Genomic DNA, 19,237 nt, shown 5'->3' with positions numbered 1-19,237 from the left:
GAGGTGAAGGAGGCAGGAGTGGAGACAGAGATAATGATGTCATAATCTAGTAAAGTAATGCTAGAGACCAGAACTAGGAAGAAGCAGTACATAGGGTTTAGTGGACAACTGGAGGTTGGGGGGTGGGTGAATGAAAGAGAATGAAGAGTCAAAATGACTCCATAATTTCTGGCTTGGGTATCTAAAAACTGGTGCAGTCATTAACCTGGAAGAACAGTAGAAGAGCAGATGAGATGAGAAGGATGATAGTGAGCGTAGGGTAAGGTGGTTTTTATAGGAAAAGGTGAGTTGACTTTTTAAAAATAGATAAATCCTCTCAGAAAATTGGGCACAGTGTGATGTTAAGGGGACTAAATACAGACACTTAAGAAATTTTAGGATTTAAGAAATCTGCCAAAGGAAATCAAGAGTCTGCAAATGCAGCTGGAAACGAAGGATATGCAGGGTAGAGGGAAACTCAGAATATTGTGCTATTATAGAAGTTAGTGATGGAATATTTCAAAAAGGAGAAAGATCAACAGGTCAAATGCCACAGAGTTCAAATCACAGAACGACTGGAAATTGTCCATGTAATTTTGGCAGCCTGAGGATATCTGAATTTTTTTTTTTTGAGAGCAGTAGGGTTTGTATCTCTGATCACCTCACTGACAGAACAGGCACTATATGACTAATTAATATTCATGAATAATAGAGATGTGAATAATTGTTAATGTGTTGGGTAATTGAAATGTTTACATCAACCGTAAATATCACATGAAGATAAGTTAATAGAAATATATGTTACTGCATCTGAGAAGAAAACAACACTCATGCATTGCTTCATTTCAATTTTGCATTTGACCTAGAAGATTTAGACACCCTTGAAGATTCTAAGCAATACGGCAATTTGGAAAGTATGGGCTACTTTCTTTCGCATTAACATATGTGCCTTATTATGATTATTGCCATAAAATGTTTGAAAGAAGAATTTTCCACAAGAGTTTATCATGTATATCATACATATAATTGTTGCTATAGATATTTTATTTTGCTAAAGTTATTTTCAACCTTTATGTTTAGGCAGTAAAATTTGCAGTAATTATTTTTCTTATTAATTATTATATTAAAATATTTACATACAGTCAAGTGATATAGTGTTTTTTCCCCCAAAATTTCAGTATGCAGATACCATCCCTAAATAGTACCTCACCATTATGTTTCCAATTGTTTTCTTTCACCCAGACTTCTGGTTACAGTAAATATTTCCCTTGCACTTTAAAAAATGCTCTGGATTGTATCTGTATGTTAGTTGGAAACCACTGTTAAGTTCTTACTTTTCTAGCGGGAGGAAAAATGGAATCATATAAAACTGAAAAATCAAATCACCTAAGTAAATAAGAGAGGATTCGTAGGTATACAATGTTACTGTGGTAAATATTTCCAGTCTGCCTTGAATATCCTTTCTCTCTATTCTCTACCCCCATTCTTTGCTCTTTAACTTGCAAATCTTTATGTATTCTTTAAAATATACAACCATTTCTGTTTCTCTGTAAAGTCTGCCCTCACTCACCTAGGCAGTATTGATTGCCCCACTCCTTGTGCTCCTGTATTAGTTCACTTACCGCACTGTTTTTGCTGCATATTTGTATGTTTCTCTAAACCGTGAGCACTTTGAATATCTTTTCAAAATATATGTCACCATCTGACAAAAGTTTAAAAAAAATCTAATTTTTTAAATAAAATCTTTTGGTTTTAATTGCTTTTATTACCCTTACAATGATACTTGTAAATAGCAAGGAATAAAACTAAAGCTTTAAATTCCAGTGTAACAGATGGATTGAGTTATGTATGAGTTAAGGATGCAGTTTATGACTTTCAATCTAAATCCGAAGAACAATGAACACTTAATGTTTCCTTTAATTATGGTTTTGGTAACACTTCTAGAAGTAGTTTTTAGTGAGTTTCTGTATTCAATTATGCGTGTGAAAACTAATAAAAGCTGAGCTATTTTAAAATATTTTTACAGGTGCTTTTTGGCACTGAATGAGGCAAGATATTGGAATCACATTTATAACTCATGTAATACTGTTTAGCCTATCAAGTTTTCACTCTCTATCACAATGTAGTAGCTATATTTACATAAATGTGCTTACTTGATTTAGAAATAATTTCAGATGTTAACTTCTTGCTAATAGGTGTCAGGACTTGACTAAAGAGAATTCTTCCAGTCAGAACCTTAGGGCACAGTATAAGTATCATTGTTGCAGAAGAGTAGGTACACCTTTTTTGTTGTTAAAGGTAAACAAAAGGCACTCAGTAAATGTGTGCAAGTTTCTAAGAGTAAGAGAATTCTGTAGCAATTAACTGCTATCAAAATTAAATAAGCTTAAGCTATACGGAACTGCTCAATATTTGTTCAGAGAAGGTAATGATCTTGGCCAATAAGTTTTACATTTTACAGACTAATACATAGCAAACCATGCCAATTATAATTTTCTGTTAAGTCAATTAGTCCAATCTGTCTTCAAAACAAGAACTGTATTTATCTATTCTCAACCTGTGTGGAGATTCATAAGACACATTTCCCTTACTTTAAGCCCTATGATTAGTAGCAAAAGACTTTTATATTATTATATTATAGCAATATAGGAATATATGTAAATTCTGAAGCATGAGAAAGAACAAATCTACAACTTGCACTTTTAAAGGCACATGGAATGCACTCACCCATTAAGCACTGATGAGGTTTGGGTTATAAAGTGAACCTTTTAATCTTTTCAAGTCAATGCCTAAGATATATTTATTATAAGTGTGTGAGACAAATTCTTTCTTTTGGATACATTCCAATAAGGCATAAGGTATTTGATTCTGATGAGAGAAACAACAATTGAAACTAGAAATAGAGATGAAATTGAACTTAAAAAAAAAGTGAGGGATAAATAGTGATTCTTCCTTGTAAGTGAGAAAAAAAAGAACTTTAGTGTAAGACGAGGTAGAATGCTTTCTTGTTAGGTGCCTGTATTGTGGAGACCTGGCTCCAGGCCAGTCCTCCTTTGGTGATTTGGATGTGAATGAGAGTCAGGTGCCATTGGAAAAAGGATGGGAAACTAACATTCCTCATAATTTACTTCGACCAACCAACTGAGCCATCTAGGTGTCCCTGCATTTGGTGCCGAAGAGGTTCCTCCCACAGCTTTTAAGTTGAAAAATAAATGCCTATATGGAGAAACTAATTAAACTACTGTTCTTTAGGGGCACCTGGGTGGCTCAGTTTGTTGAGTACGGGTTCTTGATCTTGGCTCAAGTCATGATCTCAGGGTTGTGAAACAGAGCCCTGCTTCTGGCTCCCTGCTTGGTAGGGAGTCTACTTGAAGATACTCTCCCTCTGTGTACCTCCTTTCTCTCTCTCCCAAATAAATAATCTTTAAAAAAATAAAAAAGAACTGTCCTTTATACTGAGATGGTGATCTTTTTAGTATTTGGTACAATATATAGTTTCTTTTATGAAGTGAGGGCTAGGAGAGATGCTAGGATATTTTGTGTAGTTTCTTTCTCCTCCTCAACCTTTTCCTTAACCTTCTCTTCCTTTGTTTTTCTTATTCCTCCTTGTTTTAATTCATTTGTTTCCTAATGTCTTAACCTGGCAAAATAAAAAATTCACTTGATGTCATTTCACTCTTTTTCTTTCTTTCAATATTTTACTGGTTCATGAATTTAAAAGCTTGGAAATCCTTGATCCACTGTAACAGTATAGGTTCCTGAAACCTCTGTGTCAAAATTATTCTTTTACATATCAGATGTGTGGACTTGGGCTTATTACCTTCCTAACAGTAAGTTGTTTTTAAAAAATGTTTTTAATATTTTTATTAAAAATATTTTTATAAAAGAAAGCTTACGTCCTCAGGATTGATATGGGAAACAGATAAGATCATATGATAAAACATTAGCAAGCTGCTTGGTCGAAGTAAATTATGAGGAATGTTAGTTTCCCTTCCTTTTTCCGATGGCATGGGAAACAGTAAATTTCCTATCCTAGGCAGTATGAGACAGTACAACTATACTACATAGAGAAGGTTTATAACACAAACTGTCTAATGATTAAGAGCTTGGACATTGTTTTCAGATGACTTGGTTCAGTTTTAGATCCTGTCTCAACAAATTTTTTGTTGTTGTTTTATAACTTCAAATACATTACCTGAGTTAGTTCACTGATGAAATGGAACAGTAGTAGCATTTATTGATAGAAGAAACAGGTTTATACAAATAAACAGGTTTATACAAATCAGAACTGGCTCTATTCTTTATTTTAATGTAAAAAGTAGTGATGTGTTTTTATCTTACCCAAGACAAACCAAAAAAAATAAGAGAACAAAAGTATGTACATTTAAGAAATATATAATAATTTATAGATAAATAAAGACTATATTTTTCAAAAGAAGAGAGGAATACATAAGAGTAGGTGGTGTACATAGTTGGGTGGGGTAAGAAGGCATTGTTCTTTGGAAAGCGCAATGCTACACCATCATCTACATTAATTTTTATTTTTAGAGGAAGTGACTGCATTAGTTTCCATTGCTGCTATAACAAATTGTCACAAACTTAATGGTTTTAAAGAAAACAAAGGTATTTTCTTAGAGTTCTTGAAGTTAGAAGTCTAAAATCAAGATGTTGTCAGGGCTGCATTCCCTCTGGAGTCTTCAGAGAGAGAATCTATTTACTTGTCTTTCTTTAAAAAAAAAATCTTAATTATTTATTTTGAGAGAGAGCATGCATGCCCATGTTCTCATGAGTGGGGGGAGGGGCAGAGGAGAGGGAGAAAAAATCTCAAGCAGGCTCTGCAATGAACATGGAGCCTGGCATGGAGCTTGATCTCACAACCCTGAGATAGTGACCTGATCTGAAATCAAGAATCAGATGATTAACCAACTGAGCCATCTGGGGGGCCCTATTTCCTTTTCGTTGCCAGCTTCTAGAGTTTGCCTGCATTCCTTGGTTGATGGCTCTTACTCCATCTTCCAAGTCAGCAGTAGTTTGCCAAGTCTTTCTCAATCCCTTTGTCTTCCTTTTTTAAAGACCCTTATGATTACTACATTGGGCCCATCCAGATAATCCAGGATAATTTTCCCATTTCAAGAGCCTTAACTTAATCACAGCTGCAGAGTCCTTGTTACCATGTAAGGTCATACAGTCATTGGTTCTAGGAATCAGAACATGGACATCTTTGGGGAGCAAGATAGTTGGTTACCCTGTACTCAGATATCTCTTAAAAATAAAATTGTAGGATAGAAAAACACCTTTAGGTAAAAAAAGAGTAACAGAAATGTTCTCTGAAATTTATGTATTGTCAGAATAGATGGAAGATTCAAAAAAAATTATGACCTTGTCTCCTATCTCGCTTGGTATATGTATGCAAGGCAAGTATTTAGGATTTATCCAAACATATATGACTCATGTTTTTTCATATCTTTATTAACTGTATACTTCTATTGAGAAGATTTATTAGCCTTTACCCAAAACTATAATGTTGAAATTCATTTCTAATAGTATACTTTATTTGTACTCTGGAATAAAATCTCATTATACTTAAAGACATGAAGTCACTGACTAAAAAATAGTATTACTTTCCAAATATTTTTTTGGCAGAAAGATATAAATAATACAGTTGTTAAAAATAATCTTTATTGTCTGTCTGCCTTACAAGCTGTTGGAGTGAGCAGTGTGATGTGCTGCACTCCTGTCACAGTTTGTGAGCCTGGAATGGTGGTGATTGAAATAGACCACTCTATCACCTTTATACAAAGAAACCACATTTGCTGTCTTGTTATACAACAGGCACAAAAAGAAAATGAGAACTGCTTATGCCCTTGTTCCACTTGGACTGACCCAGATGCTGGAGGGTCCAGGCCCAAGGGACCACCCTACTCAACTTTGCTGTTACCTCAATGGATTAGTTAAGTTGTACCTGTTGTGATTTTTCCACAGAAACTACTTAAAATGGTCGATTTTTCTGTCTCATATATTTTTCATTGTTACGAGCAAATAGGTAAAAAAAAAAAAAGGTTTAAAAATAATCTTTATTCATTAGGAGGTTTATGTTAGTTAACCTGAAATGTTAAATTAAGGATAGAGAGCAGAAGCAAGGGCAGAAGATGGTAGAGTAGAAGGGTCTTACCGTGTTCCATGGATACATCTAGATAACATCCATGTCAGTGTAAATAAGCTAGAAAACACCCAGAAGACTGTCAGAATAGACTTTCTGCAGCTAAATGTAGAGAAAAAGCCACAGTGAAGAAGGTAAGAAGAAGAGAGATATGGTTCCAAGCCAGATGGACCCAAGAGACTACTCACAGGAGAGAAGGATGCCTCAGGTGTGGAGAAAGGAGGAGCAGAGCCCCCATGAAGTCCCCCAAGCATGGGGGACCAGCACTGGGAAGATGAATCCCCATAATATTTTGGCTTTGAAAACTGGAGTGGCCTGAATTGTGGTTCTACAATCAGTGGAGTTAAATATTTGGAACCTTAAAAATTTGTAGGTTGTCTTCTGGGAGAGCCAGAGGATAGTAGGAGACTGACTCTCTGCCCTTAAAGAGACAGCACAACAAATAGGCCTGCTGAGATATAGCATAGAAGCATCAGTTTAAAAAATGCCTGGGGTATATAGGGAGGAGATATATTTATTGATCTCAGAGCATGTGCTGGAGGGGCAGGGATCTTTGGTTGACTTCTTCAAGAACAAAGGGCTAAATGGGAGAAGACATTTGCAAATGATATTTCCAGTGAGAGGTTAGATTCTAAAATATATAAAGAATTCCTATAACCCAACACCAAAAAACCCCAAATAATGCAGTTAAAAATGGGCAGAAGACATAAACAGACATTTCTCTAAGGGAGATATATAGAAGGCCAGCAGGCACATGAAAAGATGCTCCACATCATTCATCATCAGGGAAGTACAAATCAAAAACCACAATGAGATATCACCTTACGCCTGTCAGAATGGCTAAAATTAAAAACACAAGAAATAACAGGTGTTAGTGAGGAGAATGGGGAACCTTCTTATACTATTGGTGGTAATGCAAACTTGTGCAGCCACTGTGGGAAACAGTATGGAGATTCCTCAAAAAATTAAAAATAGAATTATCATGTGATCTAGTAATTGTATTACTGGTATTTATCCAAAGAATATGAAAACATTAATTAAAAATATACATCCCTGTATATTCAAGCATTATTTATAAGAGTGAAATTATGGAAGTAACCTAAGTGTCCATTGATAGATGATGGATAAAGAAGAAGTGGTATATATATTCAATGGAAGATTGCTCAGTCATAAAAAAGAATGAAGCCTAGCCATTTGCAACAACATAGTTGAGCCTAGAGTGTATAATGTTAAATGAAATAAGTTAATCAGAGAGAGACAAATATCATGCGATTTCACTCATACGTGGAATTTTATTTTATTTTATTTTATTTTATTTTTTAAAGATTTTATTTATTTTTTCATGAGAGACACACAGAGAGAGAGAGAGAGAGGCAGAGACACAGGCAGAGGGAGAAGCAAGCTCCATGCAGGGAGCCCAATGTGGGACTCGATTCCGGGTCTCCAGGATCATGCCCTGGGCCAAAGGCGGTGCTAAACTGCTGAGCCTCCCAGGCTGCCCCTATTCGTGGAATTTTAAAACAAAACAAATGAATGAAGAAAAAAGAGACGGACCAAGACATAGACACTTAACAATTGAGAACAAACATTGTTGCCAGAGGGGAGGTGGGTGGGAGGATGGATGAAATAGGTGAAGGGGATTAAGAGTATACTTATCATGAGCACTGCATAATGTAGAATTGTTGAATCACTATATTGTACACCTGAAATTAATGAAATATTGTGTTAATTTCACTGGAATAAATATAAAGGATGAAATAAAAATTAAGTGCAGTGAGGAATTCAAACAAGACACAGAAGATATTATTGATAACTACATCCAGCATTTAAAACACTGAAATATATTTTGAAATCACTGTTGCATGTAACCTCCATTTATGCTTATAAATCTTTAAGTGTCCTGGAGAAGAATCCATAGAGATGGGAAACTTTTCCTTCACCAATCAGTTTCTTTCCAACCCATATTACTTTCTTAGCAAAAAGTGAGAGCCTTCTCCCCAATCCCTGCTGAATATACTCTGCTCCCCATAATTCCATTTCTTCTTGTCCTTTGCTTACACCTTGTGGGACAAAGGGAGAAACATGACCTAAGTTAGGCCATTTTGTCTCCCAAGAATTTGAATTGATGTTGGACAGATTGCTTATTTTGCTGTGGGAATGGGGTTATAAGGATTTCCGAGTGAGCATGACCATGTTTGGGACATATGCTAATAAATTGACTGGTGGAGCCAGGGTGGAGAGAGAAAGAAGAAAACTCAGAGAAGAAGCAGACCAGACATTTGGCCTTAGAGAGAGAAAAGCCAAAAGTAAATAACCTTGTTCCCAGCAGCTTTTTCCCCCTTGGTTTTAGTCCCTCGGTTCATACTGTATTTTACTTTGAGTTTGAGTTTTATGAAGTACCCATTTAGTTTTCCATATATATATATTTTTTTTTTAACCTAGATTTAAGTTATCTATCCAGCCCTCACCTCACTAATATGTAGGTGAAATCTGAAACACAGAGAAGTCAAGTATTTGGAAGGTGCAAAAGCAAGTTATCTAAACTTCTGGGAATAGATCCTATGACTTGAGGTCTGTGTTCTTTGAATTCTATGCCAGGGAAACCATGGGCAGGATAAGAGGGAGGGGAAAGTAATCTCTATGATGCTCATCTGGACACTTATATAAAGGCTATATGTTTCCTTGAGAATTCTGTGAATGACATTTAATTTTCTATATACATTTTCTTACATGTTAGTGTTTGGTAGTCAGGTTATCCAGGTTATTGATTCTTGAGCCTAATTCTCTTGTGGAGATTAAATTTGTAATCAGAAGTGGAGATGGAATTCCTCTCAATAAGTGTTTAAGATGCATGCATTCCTAGAATTAGCAAATTGGGTAAATGAACATTATGAGACTCAACGTCTCTAACATAACAGGAAAGTTAAAATAATATAAATATCATATGTACATATATTCTGATCGCATATAAGGGATTTAGTCAGTAAAAGTAATTATTTTTATATATGAAATATTTGCAGTTTCTTTAATGTACATTCTTGAGATTTTCCATGTTAACATAAATATTAAAGCAAGGCAAAATTTAGTTCACCTATTTTCCTACCAACTGTTGAAGAAAATAAACTCTACCTAGTTTAATTCACAAAATATGGTTACCATCTGAATTCTTACTATGGAAATGTAAGAGTAGTTTTGAAAATAAAGTGCAGTCAAGATACTGTTAGATCTAACAAATAGTCATGTAGAAAAAAATAAAAGTATTTCTTAGGACCAATTGGAAACATAGTTTTAAAAGTGAAATTTATAATTATTCATTAAGAGAATTTTGAGCATTTCCTTTTTCTGGAATTAGAATTTTTAAAAATCATTTATTTGTGTTTGTTTGCAATTGCTGATTGAATTAGGCTGGCTCCTCATGATGGGTAATATCCTTTTTCAAGTGCATTACACACTTTTCTTTATTTCAGTCCTGAAACTAAAGATAAACACACACATATACATACATAAATATATAAACATATATTTTCAGTGAAAATTTGACTAAAGTTTGATTTGATATCAAAATGTTTTTAAGTATTGGGAGAGTTTTTATGCTTTTCATTTTGCTTTCAAACTATTAAAAAAAAGTAACAGCTAATGAACATTTTACTATAATTTACTCAAATAAGAAGAAGACAAAAATTTCACATAACTGTCTCAGATAACCCTACTGACATGAAAAAAAGGCAATTTAAGTTCATGGACAAAAATTTTAAACAGTTAGAAGCAGTTATGGACTTAGCCATGGTTTGCCAAAAATGTAATAAACAGAAGTTAAAAAAGAAACCCACAAATGAATGTAAAAGAAGATGAAAAAAAATCTGACTGAAGTCATTTCTGAAAAAGAATTCAAGTAATACTGAAATTGCTAGATATCAGAATATAAATCTTGATTGGATCATTTCCATCATTATACTAATATACTTTTTAAGAACTAATATATTTTTTTATTTCCCATTAAAACTATAGAGCAGCCACAATAAAACTTTTTTCTTTCCTCACAGACTCCTCTAGGAACTTCCCTTCTATCTGTCCCTTTTCATGTTTCTCTCCTCCTATTGTCTCTACTTCCTCCTTGTCCATTTACTCTTTGTCCACTCCTGTCTGACCTCGGTGCTCATTATGCCATCAAAAATGCTCTTGTCAAAGTTTACAGTGACTTGCCCAACAATCACTCCTTAGTCTTTGTATCTTACTTGACTTCTCAACTTCATTCAACACAATTGATATGCACCCCCCACCTCTGCCTTCTCCTTCTCCTCCTTCTCCTTCTCCTTCTCCTCCTTCTCCTTCTCCTTCTTCTTCTTCTTTTGAAAATCACCTATCTTCTCTTCAGGGGCACTAAATTTCCTGGTCTTTATTTTCTAATCATTAGTCTCCTCTTTGTAATCCTCTTTCACCTGCATCTTCTCTTCTACCAAATGCTAAATGCTGGAGTTCCTAAAGAATTGGCTCTGGGGTGTCTTCCTAATCTCCTCCTGGGTGATCCTATTCATTTACATAGCTTTGAACATCATGTATATAAAGACATCTCCAAAATTTTATAATTGCCACCATCACTTTTTATCTCAGGTTGAAAATCACATAATCAGTTGCTTGTCTGACAGCTACCTGTTAGAATCTCGACCTTAACTTGTCGAAACAGAATTTCGACTTACTTTCCCTTCATCATACCTTGTCTAAATCTATACTTCTCTGAGTAAATGCACTATTAAGTCAGAAGTGGGATTTTTCTTTGAAACTTCCCTTTCCCACCTCATACATTTTTATTGCTAAACGCTACCTGCAAGCCAGAAACAAATGTTAAACCTGTCAACTTCTCTATTTCACTGCTAGATCTTGCTCAAGTCACAACCATCTCTAATTACACTCTTTGGAATGGCCACTTGTATTCAGTCAGGATGGGCTAGGTTATGCTACAATAAAGGCCTGAGGATCCTATCACAATGTATATGTATATCAAATCATCACATTGTACACTTTAAATATCTTACAATTTTTTTGTCACTTATACCACAGTATAGCTGGAAAAAAATAATGGTCCCAAAATCTCAGTGGTTTGTAACAATAAAGATGTACTGAGAGGCACCTGGGTGGCTCAGTGAGTTAAGCATCTGCCTTCGGCTCAGGTCATGATCCCAGGATCATGGGATTGAGCCCCACATCCTGAGCAGGGAGCCCTGCTTCTTCCTTTCCCTCTGCCTACTTATGCTCCTTCTCTCTGTGTCAAATAAATAAAAAAAAATATTTTTAAAAAGATGTACTGAGGACATGCTTTTTGTCCATCATAAATAGGCTGAGATTCTGCTGCACATCTCTGAACTCTATGTCCCAGACAAATGGATCAGGCATCATCACATCTAACATTGCCAGTTGTGTAGAGAGAATGAGTGAGAACCCTGGATGATCTCACACTGGCAATTAAATGCTTCAACCTGGAACATAAAATGGTTATTCCTTTGATGACTCAGTGACTAAAATGTTACACGGTCTCTTCAAACCACAAAAGGGCCAGGAAGTGTAATCATTTCATGTATGTGGCAGATAGCACTAGTGACTGTCACTTTCTAATGAGACTCCCTACTTCTAACCTTGCTCTCTTATCAATTCTATGAATAGTAGCCAAAAGGACACCTTTCCTTTTTATTGTATTTAGGATTAGATCCAAAATTTCTGTGGCCTACAAGGCCCTATGTATATACTAACTCTGTCTATCCTAATATCCTAAACCTCTAAGCCACTCCCTGCCTCCCTTGTGATGTTTTCATCATACTGAAATTATACTGTCTTTCCTAGGACATGGAAAACAGGCTGTCCTCATCAGGTTCCTTCATTGTGGCTGCATTATTATACTTTGATTCTCAGCATAAATGTCTCATTATCAAAAAAAGATCATCCCTTATCTTACTATTAGAAGAATGTTTTCTGTATTATCTTTTTTTTTTTTTTTTAAAGATCATTGCATCCCACTACATCCCACTTATTTCCTCTGACATACTGCTCTACCTTCTGGAATTGTTTTACTTGCTAATTCATTAACCATTTCCAACTAGAATGTAATAATAAAGATATCTTCTCATTATTTTTATCACCTGTCATCCATAACTAACTTGTATAATATTTTTAATTGAATGAATGAATGGATGATTAAAAATCTAAACCTTTGAAAGCAATGATATTGCCTTAATAGATAAAGAAGTGTTGGAATAGAAATAGAATATATTTGAGAGCATGACCAGATCCCAAAATATATTCCAGACAGAATAAAAGATTTAAAAACTGTATCCATCTGGTCCAATATGTCATTTATAGCCATCATTTCCGTGTTGATTTTTCTATTCAAATAATCTATTTATTATTGCAAGTGGGGTGTTAAAGGCCCTACTGTTATTATATTACTATCAATCACTTCCTTTATGTTTGTTAGTAGTTGCTTTATGTATTTGGGTGCTCCGATGTTGGGTGTAAATATTTACAATTGTTTTATCTTCTTCTTGTATTGTTCCTGTTATGATTATGTAGTGACTTTCTGTGTCTTCTGTTACAGCCTCGGTGTTTTTGTTGTTGTTGTTGTTGTTGTTGTTTTAAGATTTTACTTATTTATTTGAGAGGGAGCAAGTATGCAAGAATGTACAAGCAGGGGTAGAGGCAGAGGGACAAAGAGAAACAGATGCCACGTCTGATAGCCTTGCTGGGTAGAGTATTCTTGGTTGCAGGTGCTGTTTGTTTGTTTGTTTGTTTGTTTGTTTTTTCTTTCAGCACTTTGAATATATCATGCCACTCACTTCTGGCCATCCCCAACATGAGGCTCAATCCCAGGACTTTGAGACCATGACCTGAGCCAAAGGCAGATGTTTAACTGACTGAACCACCCAGGCACCCCTACAATCTTTGTTTTAAAGTCTGTTTTGTCCAATATAGGTTTTGCTACCCCAGCTTTCTTTTCATTTCCATTTGCATGATAAATGCTTTCCATCCCTTCATTTTCAGTCTGCATGTGTATTTAGGTATGAAATTAGTTTCTTATAGACAGCATATAGATGGATGATGGATCTTGCTTTTTTGTTCATTTAATCACTTTGTCTTTTGATTGGCATGTTTAGTCTGTTACATTCAAAGTAATTATTGGTAAGTATGTATTAATTGCCATTTTGTTGCTTGTTTTAAGGTTGTTCTACATTCCTTTCTTCTCTTGCTCTCTTCTTATAATTTGCTGTCCTTTCTTTAGTGTTGTACTTGGATAACTTTCTCTTTATTTTTTGCGTATCTGAGTACCAGTTTTTGATTTGTGGTTATATTAGCTTTATATTTAATATCATGCACATAGCAGTCTATTTTAAGTTGATGGTCACTATGGTTGAATCCATTCTAAAAGCACTAAAGCTCTTTCTTTCACATTTTATGTATATGATGTCATGCTTTACATCCTTTTATTTTGTGTATTCCTCAATTGATTTTAATGGCTAAACTTAATTTTACTCTTTTTATGCTCTTTTTTACTCTTTTTATACTTCCTACTTTACTACTCCTGCTTATTGTCTCTCCTTCCATTCAGTGAATTCCCTTTAACATTTGTTATAAGGCTTGTTTAGTGGTGATGAATTCCTTTAACTTTTGTTTGTCTTGGAAACTCTTTATCTCTCCTCAAATTCTGAGTGATAGCCTTGCTGGGTAGAGTATTCTTGGTTGCAGGTGCTGTTTGTTTGTTTGTTTGTTTGTTTTTTCTTTCAGCACTTTGAATATATCATGCCACTCACTTCTGGCCTGTAAAGTTTCTGCTGAAAAATCAGCTGTAAGCTTTATGGGGTTTCCATGGCATGTAATTGTTCTTTTCATCTACTATCTTTAAAATTCTGTCACTTTTTTTTTTCTATTTTCATTACCATGTACCTCCTTGGGTTGATTTTGTTGAGGACTCTCTGTGCTCCCTGGATCTGGATTTCTGTTTCCTTCTCCAGATTTAGGAAGTTTTCAGCTATTATTTCTTCAAATACCCTTTTTGTCCCCCTTTTCTCTTTTCTTCTGGAATTCCTATAAAGTGAATATTGTTATGATTGATGATGTCATTGAGTTCCCTTACTCTATTTTCACTTTTCATTATTCTTTTTTTTCTTTCTCCTGTCCCACTTAACTGACTTGTAGCACTGCTTTGGACAGACTCTTGCCAAGGCCAGGTCCACAGGAAATTGTAGGGGACAGAGTACACAATGTTAGCAAGATTTGTGCCCATTTGCTCTTGGAGTAGACCTGAGCAACTTTGGAGAATCCTGCTGAAAGTAGATTGGAGGGAGTGGGTCTATTGGGTGCCTGGCAGCAGGGTGCATTATTAGAAGCTAGGTGGATAATGTTTATGCTGATTCCTCCAGATATGCAGGGACCATTTTATAATAGGTAGTATGAATATTGGATTTTAAAAATATCTGAGAGGGACACCTGGGTGGCTCAGTGATTAAGCATCTGCCTTTGCCTTGGGGTGTGATCCTAGAGTCCCAGGATCGAGTCCCACACTGGGCTCCCTCCATGGAGCCTGCTTCTCCCTCTGCCTAGGTCTATGCCTTTCTCTCTCTCTGTGTGTCTCTCATGAATAAATAAAATCTTTAAAAAATATCCGACAAAAATAAAGATATTTTAAATAAAGAAAAAATGTTAGTGGAATGCTTTATATTTGAAATCAAATTTAACAGAGTTTCATTCTAGTAGTTGGCATGTTGCACAGCTCTCATTATCCAAAAATGAGGTGCTTAGAAATTTGTCAAGTATATTTATATTTTTAATCTGGCCCTGAGATTAGATGGAAATTTTTATGTGGATGTTTTCATAAAGGACAAAATGAGTGATGCATATGATAATATTTTTACAAGAATTAGAGACAGTTTATGAAATAAACTGAAGTATATGAAAACTGAAGGTATAATATGAGGTCGAGCACAGCATGTCCTATTATTTGTGGCTTTATGGATATCTGGCTTAATGTAGGAATCAGGTTTGGAGATTTTAAGAGTACATCGCTGCTATGCCAATCAGATATTTGGGTCAAGTATTTACCATAGATGGAATGAGTGATTTGAGATGGAAGTTTCTAGTAAGAAGCTAGAACAGGTGAACTAGAGATTCATGTTGGTTGAAATAATATTCTGATGTGGAAATTTCACTGTTTTCTTCGTTATAGAGAGCTATCTCATATCTTCATAAGGGCAGTCCAGAAGAATGCCTACAACCAGTTGCAATTTAGAGCCTTATAAATGATTCAAAAAGAGGCAAAATGTTTACATCTAAATAATATCAGAATGCCTATATCTACCATGGCAGAAACTTAATATGGCTCTTGTAACATTTATTTCATGCTCTGTGTAGAACTGCATAATTGGAGAGGAGTCTTCTAAATAATTAATATATTAACATTTGGGCAATAGATGGATTCCAATGTAACTGCCATAGTGAATCTGCTAAAAAGTATCACAAACAACAACATAATTATGCCACAATTTATTACTATATCGTTTTCCAGACAAAAATTAACACAAACAAAAAAAATTAACATAAACATCTAACATTAGTTGAGCATTTACTATGTGCCATGCCTAAGTGAAAAGCTTTATAGAGACTATATGATGAGATCCTTATAACAACTGGAAATTGTTTCATTCCCCTATTTTATAGATAAGGTTAATACAAACTTGCCTGATGTCACACAAATAGCAAATACAGACTGGACACTTTGATTCTGGAGCCTAAATTCTTAGTCACTTAACTATCTTACTTCCTGTGTCATCTACCTCTTGGATGGTTTGGAAACATGAAATTTCAGATATAAGTAGCATTTTTATCTTTCTATTTGCTATCTCTGAAGAACGTATGAAAAACAGGTTTAGGGCAGCCTGGGTGGCTTAGAGGTTTAGCACTGCCTTCAGCCCAGGGAGTGATCCTGGAGACCCGGGATCAAGTCCCATGTCAGGCTCCCTGCATGGAGCCTGCTTCTCCCTCTGCCTGTGTCTCTGCCTCTCTTTCTCTCTCTCCCCCACCCCCATGTCTCTCAAGAATAAATAAATAAAATCTAAAGAAAACTGGCTCTTTAAAAAAAAAAGAAAAAAAACTGGTTTATGTACTACTAAGTAGATTTGGTACGGATTAAAAAGTGTTGTATGTATGTGGGAGAATGGGGATGTGTTGTGAAATATTTGAGGCAGAACATAGAAGAAGAAGCAGGGACAACAATTTATGCCTGTATTACTCCATCTTAAAATAGGGATTAACCTAAAAAGTAATCTTAAAATATATGAATATCTCTTGAGTGTTCCTAAGGGTGAAGATCTGTTGTTGTTGTTGTTGTTGTTGTTGTACTACCAATTGGCTATGAAGATAATTATGTGTATTACTTCACTGGGAAGCAAAGAAAATAATAATTATGATGGTGGACCCTAAAATCAGATTTCCTAGTGTCAAATCTTGGTTCTGCCAATATCTTAGCCTCTTTAAACCTTGGTTTCATCTTTTTTTTCCTAGATCATGAGGAATACCTGAAATAATGCACATGAGACATTTATCATAGCATCAGTCATACTTGTCTTCTATCAAAATGAGAAATTTTGATTTAATATTGGGAAGTTATTTCTGGTGACTTTTTAAAAGTCAGCTTGTTAGGAAGGATGGTTGTACTCCATAATCTAAAATGACTGATGTGTGATTTTGCCTGGATTTGGGTGCACATATCAGATGAGTTTCAGAGGTCATCTTTAACCCTTTGGCCTACTTCTCTACTTCTCTTTTTTTTTTTTTCTACTTCTCTTTTTTAAGTTACCTATTATTCCATTTTTGTTGGTTTCTCTCCAAAATATGATCATGTAATTCATTCCATTTCTAATGACTAAAAGGAGTATTTATTAATGCACACTCATAAATTTCTTAGGGACCAGTTTCAGTTTGAACTACACAAAAAACCATAAAACAGTCACACACAAAAAAGAAATGTTCCTTTTTTAAACCAAATAATATATTTGAATAATTTTAAATAAATCTAAATAAAATTTAAATTCTAAATAATAGTGGGGAAATTGCAGGAAAATGCTAGGTGAAAAATGACAGGTCATTGCATTGAGTTATTCTCTTGTATCTTTATTCACTCACTAACTCATGTATTCATTTGTTCTAGACACAATGATCACAAATTTACCAAATGACCACTGCATGCTATGTTGGTTGCCAGGGAAGATGCAAATCTGCACAGCCCATGATTCTTGACCTGAGGGAGCTTGGAAAAATTTTGAATGTGAAAGCAGCATGACAATACAAAGGTAAATAAAATTTCGAGAAAATAATGTAGAAGACGTTTTGAGATAGCATATCATAGTTTTCATTTTTATTTCAAAATAATATGAATAAACATAAGAATAACCACAACTCATTTAGTTCAGCCATGCTTCGGTCAGCTTCTCTCTTTTGCTTCCTAAACACGTTAAACTCTATGATACAAATTTAATTTTATAGAATAATTTGTAAAAGGCGTAATCCTGCTTCTCTCAAACTAAACTTTTTACACGTAAGTTGTTTGGATGAATTAATTAAGGGTGAAGACCAAAATGCTAGTTAAAATAAAAAATGGAGATACATATGAACTGTCATTTGGATTTTATTAAAGTTTTCCCTCTTGTGAGTGGTCATGCTGGGTAAGGTTTTTGATAAAGCTGGGTATCTCCATGAAATATAAGAAAATGAAAAGTCATAAATATATAGGAACATAAAATTGTTAATTTTTAAAATTTTAAAATGTATACTACTATATGCTAATGTCTGGTGTCAGGTACTACTAAAAAAAGTGATATATTCCTCATCCTCGAGGAGGTCATATTAATGTATACATATATACAAAGAAACAAGTTTATGTGTTAAGTAGGATGTGGGCAAGGGAATGATGAACTTTTGGGGAATCTGATCTAATATTTCACAGAAAATGAGATATTATGCTGTACCTTGAAGGAGCGTTTCAGGATTTTATTGTTTTTGTCCATGTGTGAGCCTCATCAATCCCTCCTCTAATGAGGGATTAGAGGTTTACAGTGCATACTTTGATCTATAGTGTTTACTTTGGTCTACAGTGCTTACTTTGTTCATAAAGGGCTTAATACATTAACTTTAGAAATCATTAAATAATAAACATGCATGGTAAAAGTTAAGGGTTACCAATTAAAAAAAACGAAAGAGAAAGAACAAATTGTATATCTTCTACATGGAAAACTAATAGAAGAATAACAGAGAAAAAAGTTAATTAACCCTAGAAAGACAGGACAGGAAAAAAAGTAGTAACAATATAAAGCAAACAAGAAGGTGGTAGAACTTACTTACTCACAATACATATATAAATGGGTTAAATTCCACAATTAAAAGACAAAAATCAGATAAGATGAAGTGCAAATTTTTGTCATATGATATTCTTAAGAAATATATCTAAAACAAAAATAAACTAAAAAGTTAGGATATAAAAATGATAAAAGATTTTCTGGAATAATTATATTAATGTAAAAAAAAGAGTCAACTTTAAGCTTACAGAGTCCAATAAGGTATACAGAGAGGCATGGCCTAATGACAAACATTTAAATTTATCAGAAGCACAACAGCTCTGGCATATGATATATGTTCTCAAGAGAACTTCTTCAAAATGTATTAATTAAAAATTTCCAGAAGTCTCTGGTAAAAGTAAAAAGAGGAGAATTAATTATATATTTATAAGAGAATGAGGAAATAAACATATATCTTTGCTTATGGTTTTCTAAGAAAACAAAAACCTCCTTTTAGTCAAGGATTTAATACACAATTAAATTTTCATTTATCTATAAATTCAACAGGAAGACATCCTCAGATATAGATGGCATAAAATATCTTACCATATACATACTAAAAGATGAGTAAATTCAACATATCAAGAATTGGGATGTAAAATGTTTGTAAAATTAAAGGACTTATTAGAAGTGAACATTGAAACCAGTATAATATAGAGGATTTAACTTGTAGTTAAAGAATATTTACAACTCTCAATACAAATAGTAAATCTTTGATTGGCTGAGT

The 19,237-nt window shown here is 34.4% G+C and overlaps 1 long non-coding RNA gene across 1 annotated transcript in view; it reads left to right on the top strand.

The window, feature by feature from the left end:
- The first annotated feature begins 81 nt into the window (after window positions 1-81).
- LOC119877529 overlaps window positions 82-19,237 on the top strand; it is a 112,819-nt gene continuing 93,663 nt past the window's right edge. Inside the window, exons 1-2 of the long non-coding RNA XR_005378314.1 lie at window positions 82-283; window positions 17,328-17,469. This is a non-coding gene — a long non-coding RNA (uncharacterized LOC119877529). The remainder of the gene's footprint in view (window positions 284-17,327; window positions 17,470-19,237) is intronic.

This window comes from Canis lupus, chromosome 25, assembly GCF_011100685.1.
Source record: "Canis lupus familiaris isolate Mischka breed German Shepherd chromosome 25, alternate assembly UU_Cfam_GSD_1.0, whole genome shotgun sequence".
Classification (NCBI taxonomy): domain Eukaryota; kingdom Metazoa; phylum Chordata; class Mammalia; order Carnivora; family Canidae; genus Canis; species Canis lupus.
This window is presented reverse-complemented; position numbering and strand designations above follow the sequence as displayed.